General features: G+C 62.1%; 1 protein-coding gene across 1 annotated transcript in view; it reads right to left on the bottom strand.

The window, feature by feature from the left end:
* Positions 1 to 8,052, bottom strand: part of GRAMD4 (GRAM domain containing 4) — a 69,947-nt gene extending 61,895 nt beyond the window's left edge. The window contains exon 1 of the mRNA XM_077758037.1: positions 7,732 to 8,052. The gene's annotated coding sequence lies outside the window, so the exon portion shown is untranslated. The remainder of the gene's footprint in view (positions 1 to 7,731) is intronic.
* Between the last annotated feature and the right edge of the window lie 9,348 nt (positions 8,053 to 17,400).

Raw genomic sequence — 17,400 nt, 5'->3', positions numbered from 1 at the left:
CCCCCCGTGCACTCACCTTCCCCCACTCACCCCTGTGCTCCCCGGCCCCTCGCACAGCTGATAAGGGCCTGCACTTGCAGCTCCTGTTTCCCCTTATCAGCTGCACCTGCCCCTAGAGGAACCCGCAGCTGCACCACGCCCCCCACGTCCCCGTGTGACCTCGGAGGCTCCTGCCCCAGGCGGGCTCCCAACACTTGGCCAGACCAGACCCCACTGACCAGGACCCCTGGGGCAGCCAGAATCCTGCACCAGCAAATCAGACCAGTAACCGGCATTTCAGCTCTTGAAGTTGGGGAGGAAGCCACTTAAAGGGTCTCGTCAGGATGGGTGCCCGAGGATGTCCGGTACCTTCCATAACTGGAATCCTCGGGCAGCAACAGCCGAGGAGCTAGAGGACCCCTCCCGCGCCTCCACGGCCACAGTCCCGGCCTCGGCTTACCAGCGCAGAAGACACCCAAACTTCTGCCTAGAATGTTCACCAAAGTTTGACCCAAAAAAAGCGTCCACTGCCAAAGGTTGATTGATCCTTAATCAACCAGAAAAGCGCAGCTACTCCGAACATGCTGCCTGGCGCACCTGAGAGGCAGCCCGTGTGAGCGGCGGACAGACAAAAACCCGCATTCCACGCGAACTTGCCCTCCACGGGAACCTGCAAAGGGGCCACACTTGTTTCCGTCCTCGCTACGGCGCTGTGGGCACGTCACCAGACCCGCGAGAGACGCCCCTCAGGTCCAGGTGAGGCCCCCGCTCACCGCATCGCCCCGTCCCGCCCGCCGTGGGGCTCCCGCCACAGCCTGGCTCCGCGCAGCCCGTGCCCACGTGGCGCCCAGCTCCAGCCCCGCGATCCCGACGGAGCCACGTCCCGGCCCAGGGGTCCAAAGGTCTGGCTGTGGATTCCCAGGGGAGGGCAGGCCTCACCAGGAGCAGGCGTGGAGACCTGGCTGAACCAGACCGACGGGCTGGCACCGCGCAGGAGGGTGGTTTCCCATCCTCCCGGGCCAGCAGCTGACACGGAGGCCTCGGGGACAGTGGGAGAGGCTCAAGGGGACAAGAGGAGGCTGCTGTTTGGGCCTGACCCCCAAGTTCCAAAAGGAAACAAGACCCGGTGAAATGGTTCACCGGGAAGAGAAGGGCCGTCGGCAGCTCCCACCGCGGCCCGGGAGGCCTGGCTCCACCCACACAGGAGGCGGTCAGAGTCCCTCAGCCGTGACACAGCTGACCCTGCCGGAAAGGCTGCCGGGGGTCGGCCATCCCAGGCGCACTCACACCTGCAGACACTGACGGCCCCGCTGGTCGGGGCCACGTAACCGGGGAGACTCCCAGCCCGGAGCCCGCTCTGCGCCCTCCTCCCTGNAACTGCCGTCGCACGAAGTCGGTCCACCTGCTATGCTGGGTCTCTGAGCAAGGAGAGCAGGGTGGGGGGGGGGCCTCCCTGTAGGACCGCAGGCTCACGCCTACCCACTGCGAGGCCCCGACCGCGCCCGGGCCTTTCCAGCGCCCTGGGAGGGCCCACCTCGGGGGCAGAGGGAGAAGGAGCGCCAGACGCAAGGACGAGAGAGCTCGCCCGCGGGCTGCGCACACCAACCACGGCCCCCAGCTCCATCGGACGGCGAGGCACCTGCCTGTGCGGCTCGAGGGTTCTCCGTGCACTCGAATCTCGGCCCCTTGAAAGGTGCAGGGGACCCTCGATGATTCCTGATGGCTTGGGGGGCACCCGCTGGGGCAACCTGGGCTGGGGCGTAGGCACAGGGAGGGGAGGTCAAAGCAGGGAGTGGCCTGCCCTGGCCAAGGGCTGAGCCGCCTGACAGGAGGAGCCTGTTTTCCTTTGCAGGTTCTCCACGCGGGGACCCCGGCACCTCCACTACCCAGGTGTCAGGGGCACAGCCAGCCCCCACCCTGGGGCTACAAGACGAGGGTCCCAAGGGTGGGGAACCCCTTCGATAAAGGCAGGTTCACAGCCCCGCACACCGAGCTCAGGAGAGGCACCACTCTCCAAGGCAACCACGCGAAAAGCCCGTCCTGAAGGCCAGTGGCCCCCACGTCAGCTCCGGGGTTGTTCCAGAAACCGGAGGCACTAAGCCCAGAGGCAGGGTCTCCCCACTTGGTGCCCCCTGCCCCTCACTTCCCAGGGGGCATGCCAGCAGCTTGGGCGTGCCTCTGAGCTGCCGGGAACATTCTTCTGGGCCTGGTCTGCGGGACCCCCTTCCCTCGATGTTTCGCCTTACGGCGGCCCCCTCCCAGCCCCAGGACACCCCCAGGGTCTCGGGGGCTCCGATCTTGCCCTTCCCTGCAGGGCAGCCCCAGCTACCATCCCAGGCTGTTCCCACACCTGAAACTTCTGGAAACACCTGCCCTCCGTGGGGCTTGTCCCCCCCCCCAGGCTCCTCCCTCACCCACCCCCCTCACCCCAGCTCCTCTCGGGCCACTCTGGCCTCTCCCCTGTGCCCCACCCGCCCTGAGCACACCTTGCCCCTCACACCTGTGTGCTGCTACACCTGCGCTGGCCTAGAATGTCAGATGTCACCTCCCCAGCCCCCGCTCTGCCCAGACCACTTCTACCAGTCCTTCAAGACTCAATCACACGAAGAGGGTCAGGGAGGAGGGACGCCCCTGGGCTGACGTGGGGCCGACGGAGCAGTAGCCAGAAGGGTGGGGGCGGCCCAGAGAGGCCTCCACCAGGACCCCGGGGAGCTGATGCCCCACAAGGAGAACCTTGTTACTTGGGGTTACCCTCAAGGCCCCCACTCCTGCTTTGTGGGGGAGCTGGAAGGCGCCTCTTACATCGGAAATAACTGAGTAAACACACAAAAGGGTCCTGCGTGGGGCGCCCGGGTGGCTTAGTCGGTTAGGCGTCCGACTTTCGCTCAGGTCATGATCTCGCCGTTCGTGGGTTCGAGCCCCGCGTCGGGCTCTGTGCTGACTGCCAGCTCGGAGCCTGGAGCCTGTTTCAGTCTGTGACTCCCTCTCTCTCTGACCCTCCCCTGCTCACGCTGTCTCTCTCTCCTAGAAATAAATAAAACATTAAAAAAAAAAAAATTAAAAAAAAAAAACAAAAGGGTCCTGCGTGACCGCTGACGGCAGCTCATGTGACCCAAGGGCCAGGATTCCTCCAGGTCTGCGAGCCTGGGGCCCCAAAAAGAGAAAAAGATTCGGCCCACAGGTCTCCTCTACCCACATACGTGCTACCCCAGAAACCTGGCCCCACACCTGCCTCCCCACCAGAGGGCCCTCCACGCAGCTGCCTTCTGGTGAGCCCTCGCTGAGAGGGGCTCAAGGAGCATTCCCTAAATGGACAAGGGCAGCAGACCCTCCCCCCTCATCCAACCACACCCACCCCAGCACCTCACACCAAGGCTGCCACACCCAGAAGGGCCTGTTCAGCTTCAGCCTCAGCTGAGGTTGGGGGGCGGGGGGCTGGGCCGGCGGGAAGCCGGCCAGACGCACAGGACTCTGTAAACACTTCCGTGAAGGTTACCTTTCCACTTCTGGTAAACGAAAGGGTCTGCAAATCTCATAACCATCAACAAGGTTTGCAGGTCCTTAAGGGGACGCACTACTTCCAAGCCTTTGAGGGAAGAACACAGATAAAATCAACTCCTTTCATGTTTTCTGCTAAAACAGCTTCTTCTGAAAAAACCTACACAGAGAGATTTCTCATCTAGGTTATCCTGGTGCGGGAAAATAATCACAGAGTAGGGTTTCTCTCTCCTAATTACGCAGAATTTAGGACAAAATACTCACGTAAGCGATTCTGAAATACTTTATAAATGGGTCACAACAGGCTCTTTTTCTCACCAGCATGTTTGGGACGCAGCAGGGCCAGTCTCTATGCGCAGGGGACAGGCCACAGGCTGGTCCCCACAGACGGAAGGCACGCGAGTCAGTGACTCCCAGGATGGAAATCCTGCTTCGAATTCGGGGCCCCGCCAGGTGTAACGGACGTGGTTCCATGACAGCCCGACCCGATCGGAACGGCAAGGAGACCCGGAGAGAACCCGGGCAAGTGAGCCCAGCCGCGAATGACCGCCTCGGCCCGAGTGAGGCCATGGCTGCCTTTTTCGCTATGACTCAGTGCCAGCAACTCACCTATTCTTCATCACACAATTAAGCAGCCAATTATTTTAAAAAATACACACTTGCCTCACTTAAAAGAAGGATGCTGATCTGTCAACTAAGTTGGTTGGCGCGTGGCCGCAGAGGTGGCCTCATGCCCGGGGACAAGGGCCCCAGCGCACTGCCTGACCCAGCCTGGGGAGCGGGGAGGGGTGGGCAGGCATCACCTCCTCAAACACGCTGAAATGCCCTCAGCCACGTGGTGGGGACCCTCAGATGAGGGATATGATCCCCGTCCGCCTGTGGGGCCCCCAGTTATCAAGGTCCCAGTGTACCGACACCACCGGACAGTTTCCGGCCCTCTGTGGCCACAGCTAACTGTGGAGTTGGGCGGGGGGCGCAGGACACAGACCTTTCTGGGCCGTGTACGCTGGGCCACCAGCAACGACTCGGGCAGCACGGGCCGCACTTGGACAATGTGGTGACTGTTGGGAAACCCGTAGTGCGCTTTCTGACGCAGCAGCAAGGTCAACGTTTCCAGGCCTGGGATCAGACAATGCAGAATAAAGAGGGTCCCACAGTCACATGCTGGGAGGGGGCAGGACACAGTTACCTGCCTCGGGGCCTGTGGGTGCTGGGGCCCCTGCCCTCTCCCGCTACAGGCTCTCCCTCCCAACCTCTCAGCCCCATCCCTGCCCGCCACGGCCCCTCTCCTGTGCCTGGCCTGCCCCTGGTTCTCAGCCCTGGGTTTCTCTCCTCCCCCCGCCCCTGCCAAGCTGCCCCCAGCCCAGGCCCATCCAGAGCAGCCAGCAGGCATCCACAGACCAGGCTTGCACGGTGGCAACCCCAGGCCTAGGCCACACACACACACACACACACACACACACACACCCCTACGACGCCAGCCCCAGGGGCGCCGCCTCCTCGGATGGGGACCCCCACCCACCCCCCAGCGCCTCTTCAGCTCTCTGCCAGAAGACACGGGGTCCTGCAGCTCCGGGAGGACACAGAGCAGACGGAAGGGCCTGGACGTGGGGTTGCACCGGCCACCCTCCAGACTCCGCCCCTCCTGCCCCTGGGAGGAACCCAGGGCCTGAGGCTTGTTCAGGCCACCAAGACTGATGTAGGCATGCCAACGCCCTGGGTGACAGCGGCCTCTGTCATCACCCAGCCTCTCATCTCCCTGGCTGTGTGATCTTTTCTGAGCCACCTCACCCCTCTGTGCCAGCCTCTCCAGCTCTCAGATGGGGCTGTCAGCAATGGAGACCACAGGTGTGAGACCCAGGCCCCCGAGGGAAGCCCCGGAGCCCCCGTTACCATCATCAGGCGGCATTTCCGTGAGAGCCTTCCTGCTCCATCTGCCCTTCCTCCTGTTCGTTCTGGTTCCTGCCCAGCAAGCCCAGGACAGGGAGCATCACGGCCGGCCCCTGGCCTGCCAGCGCTGGCAGCCAGGTGTGGCAGGCACCTGCGCAAGACGGCCCGGGCCCAAGCCCACCCTCAGGGAGCTCACTGTCCAGCGGGGGAGACCCACATCCTCTCATCAAGTGTCAGGTGACGGAGGAGGGTGTCGGGGAGGAATCTGACACCCCAGCCTTCCCAACAGGGTTGGGGAGGTCCGTGCAGAGCAAGGGGGGCCCTCGGCACACACGCATGAAGAGGGCAGGTCACCCCAAAAGCAGAGTTTAGGGTCCAGATGAGGCCCACAGTGGGTAACAAACAGGACTTCAATCCTATAAAAGACCTAAATGAACCAGAAGGTGCGGCAGTTGGGACACAGCCAAGGGCACAGGTCCCAGGACAGCCTCTTACCACAACGTGTCGAACCCCCACTTACTCATCTGCAAAGTGGGGGCTATGAGGCCACCGCCAGGTTTGTTGTGGGGGGGTCACCTACCCGCTCACCCTCCCCTGGGGCGAGCCCCCCCATCAGACCAGCCCCGCAGCATGCCGTCCACGCTTGGGCCCCGTGAGGTAGCGACCCCGCATCCAAGGCCCCCCCTAGCAGGCTCCAGGGCCTCCCCAAAGACGGCAGCAAGTCTGCCAGGGGTCATGGATGCCGGGACCAGGTGCAGCTCCAGACGGTGGGAAAACCTCCTCGTTCATGGAGCACCTGCTGAGTGCCAGGCCCCCTGTGGTCCCGGTCCTGGGTCAGCAGGAACTCTGCTTTGGAGGACAGGCTCGAGCACGAGCCCCAGGACTCCTAGCTAAGCCGGGACCCTAGCTAAGCCGGGACCCTAGCTAAGCCGGGCAAAGCAAAGGCTTCAGCAGNCTTTGGAGGACAGGCTCGAGCACGAGCCCCAGGACTCCTAGCTAAGCCGGGACCCGGGCAAAGCAAAGGCTTCAGCACCAGCCAGGCCTGGGCCACAGCTAGGCTCTGCCCAGTCTGCCCCCTCCCTCTAGGGCAAGAAAAGCCCAGCCTCTGTGACAGTGGTGTGGGGCTCAGGAGCCCGTGTGACAGTGGTGTGGGGCTCAGGAGCCTGTGTGACAGTGGTGTGGGGCTCAGGAGCCCGTGTGACAGTNAGCAGGAACTCTGCTTTGGAGGACAGGCTCGAGCACGAGCCCCAGGACTCCTAGCTAAGCCGGGACCCGGGCAAAGCAAAGGCTTCAGCACCAGCCAGGCCTGGGCCACAGCTAGGCTCTGCCCAGTCTGCCCCCTCCCTCTAGGGCAAGAAAAGCCCAGCCTGTGTGACAGTGGTGTGGGGCTCAGGAGCCCGTGTGACAGTGCTGTGGGGCTCAGGAGCCCGTGTGACAGTGCTGTGGGGCTCAGGAGCCTGATGAAGGACCCTGGGGAGAGGAAAGGGCCGTATTAAGAACTTCAGCCACCCGCCTCCCCACCACGGGGGCATATGAAGACTGCCCACTCCCCGCAGGAGGACCGCCCACCCCACCCCCACAAGAGGCCACCCACTCCCAGCAGGAGGTTCGCCCATCCACCCCCGTCCCCGCAGGAGGACCGCCCACTCCCCGCAAGGCGCCAGGTGGCTATGGAGCTGTGGAAGATCAGGCATGGGGCTTTTCAAAGCCGAGACACTGGCTGGCGAGAGGCCATGTCTCCCCTTTTCTGGCCCAGCCTGCAGACAGGAGCACGAATCCCCTGCTTCCCCAGAACCAGCCTGCCTCTCACAAACCAGCCGACCTCACCGTCCAGGAGCCCCACCACCGCCCTTCTTGATGCTGTGCCTTCCCAGCACCACCAGGGGCATGCCCAGCGGCCCCTCGAACTCTCCTGCCAGCAGACGGGGTGGTGATGCCAGGCAGGCATCTGCCTCCGGTACCTGCCTGGGCCCCTCCTGACCTCCACAGACCCTTGCCCCTAGGCTCTCCCAGCAGGGACAGGGACGGCCCCTCCTGCCTTGCCTTCCCCTCCAGTCCTCACTACAATCCCGCCCGCGCCGCAGCTCCGCCCAGCCTGGATGCCCAGGGCTCTCTGGCGGTTGAGTCATGTTTCACTTCCTCTCCACCCAACATGCTCAGCAGCAGCGAAGTCACAGTATCCGCAGCCTCCACGTTTGGCAGGCTGGGCTCTGCTCTCAGGACCAGGAAATCTCTCTCCTTCGCTCCTACCTCCTCATCCAGCACCTCTGGGTCCTTACCACTACCCTCCTCCCCCACAGCAGCCCGCACCCCACCCCCATCTCACATGTGCCTGCACGCACACACTCAGACGCTTACACTTACTTAGACTTTCTCGTGAAATACTTGTGACGTGACTCACACTTCTCCCTGCATTCTTAAGCATGGGCTGTTGAACAGAGTATCCGTCTTAGTCCCGGCCGGGGTGTGCCCAGCGTGCCTGCTGTATGCTCAGCCAAAAGGACATCCTGGTCGCCCACGGTACACACTGCTGGGGAAAGACACGCGTTGTTCTCCTGTCCGGCAGGGACTCCGACCTTCCTCTCTGGATGGAACTAGAAAGGGGGCCAGAGTCCCCGGACACCCAGCCTGGGTGCTGAGGCCAGCACAGGGCCCCCAAACCCAGGGGGGCCTGGAAGGGCACACAGCACAGCCTCAACCCACCGGAGCCAGGCTGGGCACCCCTCCGCCCCACCCCCACACATGAACCTCACACTTCTGCTTCCCGGACGCAGGGTTTGTGAAATCATCCACGCACCTTGCTGCCACAGGGCACACCCGTCGGGGTGTGGGTTTTGTGGTGGGTGAGCCTCGTTCTTCTGAGAGTGAGACTCTGAGTTCTGTGGTCATAAAGGTCTGGACCAGAGGCCGGGCCGGCCTTCACTGGTCCCGGGCTCAGCCCAGCGTGCAGTACGGGCTCCCCCAACACAGACAGATGCTGCCCCAGACAGCGGTCACCAGGCAGCCACCCTGGGCAGTGGTGACCCCCCCTACAGTCGTCTCAGAGCTCTGTCACCAGCTCCAGGCCGGCGTCACCCCCACAGCTGCCTGTGCCTGTCACCAGGGACCCAGCAGACCCACAAATGTCAACACAGAAAGAAGGGGAGATGCAGGTGTGACGTGGGAAGGATGTGGGCGGCGGACCCCAGCGGGGGAGCCAGGCGAGCAGGGAGACAGTGGCAGCGGGACCGCGGCCCCAGGAGCCTCACTCCCAGGAAGGGCCCCTTGGGCACACAGCACCCCCAGCCCCACAGAGCCCCTACTCACTGAGCCCCCGGCCAGTTCCACCAGCATCCTGAGACCCCCCCGGGGACCAGGGGAGACTGGAGCCCCAGCCCCACAGCAGGGAGACAAGAGCTTCGAGAAGGCCCAGCCAGGGGGCCCGGTCGGCCACACATCCCACAGCACCCTCGACGTGGCCCAGCCCCACGTGCCGGCTCGATTGCCAGGAGCCTTGCACGGAGCTGACCTTTGGTAGGTGACCCCCAGGTCCCCACCAGAACTGGTCCAGGGAGGGCACAGTGGTAGCTGGGGGCCTGGCTGGCCCTGCAGCCTCCTCACTCCTCGGCCTGAACCACCTGTGTCCCTCCAGATGGGCTCCTACGGCCCCCCTCTCGCCCCTCCAGCGGTCCTCCTTGACCCCCAGGCGGGGCGGGTGCTGTCCCACGGCCCCCACCTCTCTCGTCCTCCCACCATGTGCCCCTGGAGGCAGCGGCCTTGTTCGCCATGCACCGCGGCCCACTGCCCGGAACAGAGCGGGGCCTCACCAGACAGGAGAGGAGGCAGGGACGGCGCACGTGGCACAGGCGCCGGGGCGCGGGCTGGGCGGGTGGCCCGAGCCCCCCAGGTCCCCGGCGGGAGCTCACCCAAGAGCAAGAAAACAAGAGCGGCTCCTCTGAGATCCTGAACAGCCTGCGTGGGAAAGGGCACACTGACGCTGCAGATGGGGGAGGGCGGTGGCGCTCCTGCCCACCTGTGCGCCGCCCCAAGCGACCATCACTCTTGCTGCCTGTGTCCTTCGCGCCGTCCGGCCCCGTTTTCTCTCGAGGACAGCCACCCTGCAGCCTCCTTCGGAGCCTGCCCCACCGGCCGCTGCTCTCTTCCGAAAGAGAGAGCGGGTCTCTCCCCAGCCCGTGGTTGCACTCAGGCCTGCTCAGTGCTGGGAACCGGGCGCCCAGTCTTACAGAGGGTCAGAGGGCACACAGGCATCCCGCTCCAGCGCCCCCCACCCCGCGAGCCCTCCTCCCAGGCCACCGGGCCCCGCACGTGCTGTGGACAGACCCTCCGTGGAAATGGAAGCTGACTCGGAGCCCCATGTCTCTCCTTTCCCGGAAGGCAGCTGGCCCCGGGGCCCTGTGCTCAGGGCTGCTCCTGCAAGGGTGGCCCCTGCTCCGGTGTGAGTTCAGAGGTGGGGAGGACCCAGGCCCCACCGGGATCTCAGGCCGAGATGCAGCTGAGGCCCGCGCAGCCTCTCTCCCATGCTGCTGGGATCTCTGTGCCGTCAACCCCGTTTTCATATTTCAAAGGGACCCCAAGTCTGTGTCCCCTGCGCCTGCAGGGCAGGCTGACCAGGCGCAGCCGGCGGCCCCAGCTCCCCTCTCCCCACCTCCCTGCAGGCCACAGGCCTTCTTGGAGATGTGACACCCCGTGAGCCCCCTGCAGCCTGAGTTCTGACAGCACACCCGCAGGTGGCCCTGCGGAGTGAGAAGGAGCCGGATGGGATGCGCAGGCTGCGTCCAGGCCACAAAGCTGCCTCCCGCGGCCGGGATAGCCATCCTGACCCCACTCTGCAGGCACTGGAACAAGCCAATTAACGAAATGGATGGCAAATGGGGGAGCCCGTTTCCCACCGTGGGATGAAACCTATCGATCAGCGAGGGGAGGAGGCCAGAAGGATCCGCGTGGTAACGAGCAGGCTGCATCATCAGGATGAGCTTACATTTCACTTAACACAGACACAAATGGTGACTCGCAGAAGCCGTCAGAGACGTGTGCACATCCACGGCCAGGGGACGTGAATCTCCTGCTCCGCCCCCTACAGCATGCAGACCGCAAGTCCCACGGCAACAAGTGTGCCCGGCCCCCGGCCCCCCCACCTCTCTCCCGTGTGCGGAGACGGGCTCCCTGGAGAAACCTCGACTGCACGGCTGGGGCAGGGCAGGTGTGCGGGAGAGGGCAGATAAACTCGCGCCCCCAGGGTGAGGCCAAAGCTGGAGCAGGTTCCCCAACACAGTATGTAACTCGAAACCTAAAATCAGATGTGACAACGGAAGAAAGACTGAGCAAGGGGCGCCTGGGGGCTCCATCGGATGAGCATCCCACTCTTGGATTTCAGTGCAGGTCATGATCTCGCGGTGCGTGGGGTCGAGTCCCGTGTGGGGCTCTGTGCTGACAGCTCAGCGCCTGCTTGGGATTCTCTGTCTCCTCTCCTCTCCACCCTCCCCCAAAATAAGTAAATAAAATTAAAACAAATTTTTTTAATAAAAAAAGACTGAATAAATTAGTAAATGGGGTTTAGAGACAAGTGTCCAACAGCAGAGGATTCCAAAGTACGCAGATGCTCGGTCCCGGAGGAGCTGGGGCAGAACGCCCTCACTCCTCGTGGGCCGCTCAGAGGGCAGCGTGGGCGGGGGCCCGGGTTGGGGAGCCTCAGCCCGGTGACCGTGGCCGACGCCTTGGGGACCAGTGAGGCCGACGGCAGGCGTCCCGATGGTGCGGGACGAGGAGAGCACTTCACCTGTGGGCTTCCTCCCAAACCAGGACCCCAGTCCAACCCTGAGCAAGACACCCAAACTCCAATTGTCTAAACAAATCCCAGTGTGGGATCGTACAGTATTCCTAATACTTCTCAAGGCTTCAAGGTCATCAGAAACAAGAAAAGCTGAGAAACTGGCCCCACCCGGACGAGCTTCAGGAGACGTGACAACTAACTTATACAATATTCCGGATGGGACCCTGGGACAGGAAGAAGATTTGGGGTAAAAACGAAGGCTATCTGAGTAAACTACAGACTTTAGTTAATAACGGGTCAGCGCTGGTTCATTAGCTCTGACGTTTCACGCTAACTAAGGCGCTAACAGCAGGAGGAACTGTGGAGGGGACTCCGTGGAAACCTCTGTGTTATCTCTGCAATTTTTCTGTGTCTCTAAAACTACCCTTAAAGATGCAGTCGGTTAAGAACAACAGCGTGCCTCCCAGTGTGGGGCGGTCACCCGGCGTCACTCGGCACAGCGTCCCCGACGCCCGCAGCCAGACCGGGGCCTGCCCTTGAGGCGCTCCAGGGGACAAGGACGGTGAAGTTTCAAAACCAAGGGACCCTGCAATGACAACCAAGGAGCAGAAAGAGCGGGGAAGTCGGCGGAGAGCCTCACGGACCCACCGCCCCACGACCCCCCATCTGTAACGGTTCACTCCCCGACACTGTCCCCACAGAATGATGAAAAGCAGGGCCCCTGTCTTCCCGGCAGCTCAAGGAGGCAGCTGGGTGGACAGGCAAGCACACGCAGGGTGACCAGCACAGGGGTCCAGGAGGTCCTAACCCTGCGGGAAGCGGAAAGCCAGGAAGGCTTCCTGGAGATGGCAGGGATGCTAACAGCTCAAGGTCCCTGTGCACAGTGGGTAAGCTCAAAGAGTTCTCAGACGCCTTAGCAACCACCAGGGCAGCTACGAGCTCAGACCCCTGGTGCCTGGTGAGGCGAGCTGAGCCCCCTAAGATCCTGACAAATCTGAGAAAGATCCTGAGGAAGAAGAGCAGACCCCGCATGCGGGACGGAGGTGCCCAGTGACTGGCTGCTGAGGGACACGGGCCTTCTCCCCCGGGTGACGGGAACACTCGGAAAGGAGATTGTGGTGATGGCTGCACAATGTAGTGAACATGCAAAGGCTCAGTGAACTGCACACCTTCAATGGGTGGTTGTAAGATATGCAAATTGCACCTCAATAAAGATACTTCAAACACAGACGCCTCTCTGCCTGCCCAGCCCCGCCCACCTTTCCCAGCCCTACGGCTCCCCGAGCCCGGCTCCCAGGACTGAAGCTCCTGGTCCCCGGAGCCCCCCACCCAGGGCCTAGCGAGGCACCCAAGCTCGTGCTCACCGCTCCTGGCAGGGAGCGCATCCATCCACCCATTCATTCTCCAGCGCCTACACACCCAGCAGGAGGAGGAAGGGTGAGGGGCGCTCTCTAAGCGCTCAGAGGCCTCCCTGGCCAGGGGAAGGGGGCAGGCATGTGTTAGACACAGGGCTCTGCCACCGGGGGCAGCACTGCTGGCAGCGTGGGCAGAAGGGGCCCAAGAGGGCAAGTGGGTCAGAGTGGAGGCTGCACGCCTCTCGGTCCCAGGAGGGTGCTGGATGCACTCCGATGTGCCCCCCCAGCTGCACCCGTACCAGCGGGACCAGGGAGGGACGCCGGCCTCCTGGTGCCACGTGCTCACCCCCAGACAGCCCCAAGCCCCTGCCCACTGGGGGACAGGCTAGAAGCAGCACCCTCTCCACGGATCGGGGGAACACGACCCGAGAGAGGGTGAGCTATACTCCCCACAAGCACTGGGGTCCTCGATGGTACCCAGTACATCTGGCTTCTCTCACCCACAGCTCAACTGGGGTTTGGTGGCATGCAGGAGTTCTGGGCACACCTACCCTTCCCCCCCCCATCCTGGAGGAGCAGGTAACATCTCACCAAGCACTGTGCTCTATAGTTTCCCCCCCCAGGTCCAGGTCTGAGTTCTACACAACCACGGCCACTCAACACCAGCCAGTGCTGGAGATGGAGACCACATGCCCCCTCCCCACCTGTGTCCCCCCTTCCCCCTCCTCCGTGGAGAAGCTGGGCAGGCCCTCCCATGGATGGCAGCGTGCTCTCAAATCCCCAGCTGCTATATCCTACACTCACACCCTTGTTTACAGGTGACCAAACTGAGGCCCAGAGAGGTTAGGCATCTTGCTCGAGAACACACAGTGGCAAGATCACGACTTTTCTCCACCCGACCCCCCTGCTAAAGATTAGGAACAGAGACCACCGATTCAAACGTGGCTCTGCCACACACCAGCTCGTGGCCTGCACCTCAGAGAAGCTGTCGTAGAGATCGATCACATAAAGTGCCCAGAAGACTGTCAGGCCTGGGGTTAGGGACGCTCTTGCTATCGGTGCAGGGTTTTTTGTTTGTTTTGTTTTTTCTTTTTTAACATTTACTCATTTTTGAGAGGCGGCGAAGGGCAGAGAGAGGGAGACACAGAATCCGAAGCAGGCTCCAGGCTCTGAGCTGTCAGCACAGAGGCCGACGCGGGCCTCGAACCCAAAAGTGGTGAAATCATGACCTGAGCTGAAATGGGACGCTTAATCAACTGAGCCCCCAGGTGCGCCTACCAGTGCATGTTAGAGAGCAAAAAGAGATTTCCTACCATGATCCTAAATTTACTGCTCACAAACCCCCAGAAAGAGCATGGCCTTAGGGATGGAACAATCCAAGCTCTGGTCCCGGCTCTGCTACGTAACTGAGGCCAGCCGTACCGCCTCTCTGTGCCTTAGTTTTTCTCAACAGGGTGAAAGTGCAACATGGGGAGACCATCGGGCCAATGTCCAGCACAACAGAGCGATTTCTAGGACTACTACCAATGGTTTTTTGTTTGTTTGTGTTTGTTTTTGCTTTTTTTTTTTTTTTTGATAGGCCAGGGTTTCCTGTCTTCCAGCCTAACCACAGGGGACTTTGATCACAGAGCTTAAACATAATCACAACCCGGTTATAACTCAGGCGCCCGGCAATCTCAACAATAGCCCTCAGATGGCGACTGTCATTAGTGGAGAATTATGGGCCCAAAGTCTCCACCCAGCCCCTCCGTGCAGGCCACACGCAGACACCGAAGCCCAAAAGAACATGTTTTTTTTTTAACTAGGGAAGCCCTCATTTTCTTCCTCCACCTCTGCTCGTAAAAGAAGTCAGAGCAACCTGCCTTTGAGCTCGCAAGTTAACCGATTACATTTCTTCCTCCACAGCCAGCTCTGAACCCCGGGCTGCGCTGGGCCTTAAACACGCTATACGTTAAATGACCATCACCTTCAGGGACCCAGGCCTCCCCCCAGCCCCCATCCCTGTGTCCACCAGCCACACCTAACTGTCGAAAACTTGAACTCTTACCTTCCCTACATGCGGTATCTGCCAGATTCTGCCCTGGATGGAGACCCAGAGTCCCCACTGCTATGCCACCAAAAAGCCAAGTAAAAAAAAAGATCTGAGCCCCACTGCAAGTCCAAAGAGCCCCGAAGCCGGCTTTCGGCTTCCCCACCCCAAAGGCCTTCCCTCGATCGCCACGTGAGTGGACAGATCTTCCTCAAGCGGCTTCCCACGGACACCCCTGTCTGGGCTGAGCCAACAGAAGCTGTTTCCCCAGCAAGTACATCTGTATTCCTCCCACTCCTCACTTCCACGGCCCACAACTCATCTCCCCCGATTCATTTTCAAGTTCTTCAAGCGCAGGGACGCTGCGCTTGGCTACGCCCCCCGATGCCGTCAGAGCTCCCTCAGGGCAGCAAGCGCGCACAAACATGGTCTCCTGTCCTCCCGGCGACAGATGCAGCAGCGGCCGCCAGGAAGGGAAGGAGGGAGAAACTCAGAGGAGTCACCAGGCCCTGTGGCCGGCCACCAGCGTCTTCCTTCCCAGCCGGCACGCACTCTGCACCAACAGGTGCTCCCAAAACGCTCAGGTCCCCAACACGGCCACGTGGCAGGAGCCCCCCGCCCCCTCCTGACACACAGAGGGCCAAATACCAGAGGTGAGGGGCCAGGCGCCTATGTGAGGGGAAACCTACCCGCACCCAGAAAGGTGCAGCTGGCTGGAGACTACCACCGGGTGTGGGAACCCCATTTCCGCACACAGCTCGTGCCGATCGAGCTTCCAGAGGGAAACACCCGGACCTCAATGCGTAGAGAGCTGGAAGTCCACTGGGGCCCACGAGGTGGCGGGGTCCTCGACGGCACAGCCACAAACAGGGGTCACGCCGTGGAGACATCAGGGAGGCCCCGTCTGTTCTCCGATGACACGGATGCCATCAAGACCGGCCTGGGTTTGGTGCTGGCCTCTGGCACATCTGTATGTCGCTGTTACAGAGAAGATGGGCTGCGGGCTCCAGGCCTCCCCTGGCAACGGGGCTCTCTGGGATCTGATAGCACTTTGTTTCATTGCGCCTGAGCTACTATTCTATTCTGTTCTGTCGAACAGCAAAAATGGTGATTCAGGAAAAGCGGGCCTGATTCTCCTCCTCGGTTCTGGCTGGTGAAGGTGTGGCCTGGGGAGCGCAGGGAAAGTCACGGGGAGCTGGCAGCCACTGGTCTCCTGACACCCACTCCTGGCTGGACTTGACTGATAAGAGGAGGGCCCAGAGGGGGGGCCTTGCGGCCCACCGGTCTGGAGAGAGACCACCTGGTTCTTCCTCCCTGAGGGGTCCCCCGTCCACCCCTGTAGAAGGCACAGAGTCGCCAGGCTGCCCCGGAGCCACAGCCAAGCCGGCCGCAACTTTGAAACTTTCCCCAATCAGTTTCCAGGAAATGCCTTTCCCTAGTGCAAACAGGCAGACATCCGAAGGACAGTCCCTGCTCGTCCCCAGGCCACACCACCGGGACAGCCACACCCCACCAGCCAGGGCAGCTGAGAGGGAAGAAGGGCAGAGGAGGCGGGACCCCCATCCCGAGGCCCTGACGACCCTTACCTCCTATCCCTGGAAACAGGCTGGCATCCCCTCCCCCCAGCAGGAGTCCAGTACCGCCCAGGCTGTGGAGGTTCGAGGCCCCCGCCCCACGGTCACAAGGTGCTACACCATCAACAGCACAGCTGAGGCAGGGGGAGGGCCAGCCAGGCCAGGCAGGGGCTTTCGAAGGTTAGCAGCAGGAAGGAAGGGCCAGGTGTCTGTGGCTCCCGGCTCTGAGGCGTCCAGGTGACGACGGTGGGACGCTGCAACCCAGCACAGGGCAGGGCCGACAGCTGGAGCACACTCACGCACCCGGACGGTGTGTCCTCCAGTGGGCCCGAGGACACAAGTGGATGGTCAGGGAAAGTGACTGCTTGGGGGCAGAAGGCACTGCCAGCCTCATCCCGGTGCTCTGATCTCTGTCCTGGGTGTGCCTGGCCAGCCTGAATCACCTCATCTAACCCTCAGCCACCCTCTCCCTTTACTGGGGGGGAAACTGAGGCACCAGGAGGCTCAACGCCTTCTTGCCCAAGGTCATAGAGCAGATGCATCACGGCAAGACTCCAAAGCCCTCTGTTAACTACCGCGTGGCCCTGCCCCTTTCCGACCCACCAGGCCCAGACTTAACCTCCGGAGCTGGGCCACTCCGGGGGCTGAGAGGCAGCAGTCTAGAATTTTGCGAGTGGGAGAGGCTCAGAACTCTGTATTTCTTCCCCAACCTGCACAAGGAAGGGAAGAAGAGAAGCTCATCCCACAAAAGATCTCCCCGGAACTGAATTTTCCCTGCCCCTGGAAATTTGGGGCTGACAACAGGCCCAAGATGAACCTGGCTTGCGGGGAGGAGTGGGGAGTGGGGGGGGCACGGTGTCGGCTGAGGTCTCCAAGCCTGGGGCCTGCCGCTCCTCCAGCCACAGAGCCACTGTCAGGGTCAGGTGCGCCGGCCCGCCCGTCTCTGGTTCTCCTTCCTTCCCAGGTGCAGGCCTGGACAGGGGTGCGGGCACAGCTCTGAGCAGGGGGGACCCCAGGCTGGGGGCCGCCACCCTACACTCCACCTCCTGGCGTTCAGGCGCCCCTGGGTCCCAGCAGAGCCCCACTAGCTAGAAGTCACAAACAAAGGGAGAGCAGACAGGGCAGAAAGAAGGGCGCAGGGAGGGGGCGAGTGGCCACAACTTTTTGATGGGGTCGTTTCTGGGGTCGCAGGGGTCGCAAGGGTCGTGGGCTCCCACCTCCTCCTCTGTGCGCCCAGGGAGTGGGTCGAAGGACAACGTCCGCCAAGCCCCTGTCCCCACTTGGCCTCGGCGACCCCCGAACCGG

This window comes from Crocuta crocuta, unplaced genomic scaffold (genome assembly GCF_008692635.1).
Source record: "Crocuta crocuta isolate KB4526 unplaced genomic scaffold, BGI_CrCroc_1.0 scaffold143, whole genome shotgun sequence".
NCBI lineage: Eukaryota > Metazoa > Chordata > Mammalia > Carnivora > Hyaenidae > Crocuta > Crocuta crocuta.
The sequence above is the reverse complement of the archived record's forward strand: the minus strand, read 5'-3'. Positions and strand labels throughout refer to the sequence as shown.